The sequence below is a fragment of the Arvicola amphibius genome, chromosome 13 (assembly GCF_903992535.2).
Source record: "Arvicola amphibius chromosome 13, mArvAmp1.2, whole genome shotgun sequence".
NCBI classification, from domain to species: Eukaryota; Metazoa; Chordata; class Mammalia; order Rodentia; family Cricetidae; genus Arvicola; species Arvicola amphibius.
This window is the reverse complement of record NC_052059.1, coordinates 68,123,857-68,124,168: the sequence shown is the minus strand read 5'-3', so window position 1 is coordinate 68,124,168 and position 312 is coordinate 68,123,857.

Genomic DNA, 312 nt, shown 5'->3' with positions numbered 1-312 from the left:
AAGTGCTGGCGAAACAGCGGATGTAACCATGAGGCGGTTCTCGCGCGTTCTTCCGGGACCGATGAGGCTGGTTTTGCCATTTTGGAAGCTGGCGGAGCGGCCATGTTGATTTTTTGAGTCCTTCCTTAGTGACCACACATTAAATTAGCGGGAATAAAACGGCGTGGGTGGATGTAGAGATAAGAGGGGCGGGATGAGGATGCACACATTGTTACTCAAGTGGATTGTATGCCCAGGTCCTTGCACACGCTAGCGATCACTATACCACAGATTTGTACCCTTAAGTCACAGATTTCTCTCCCTCCCTCCCTC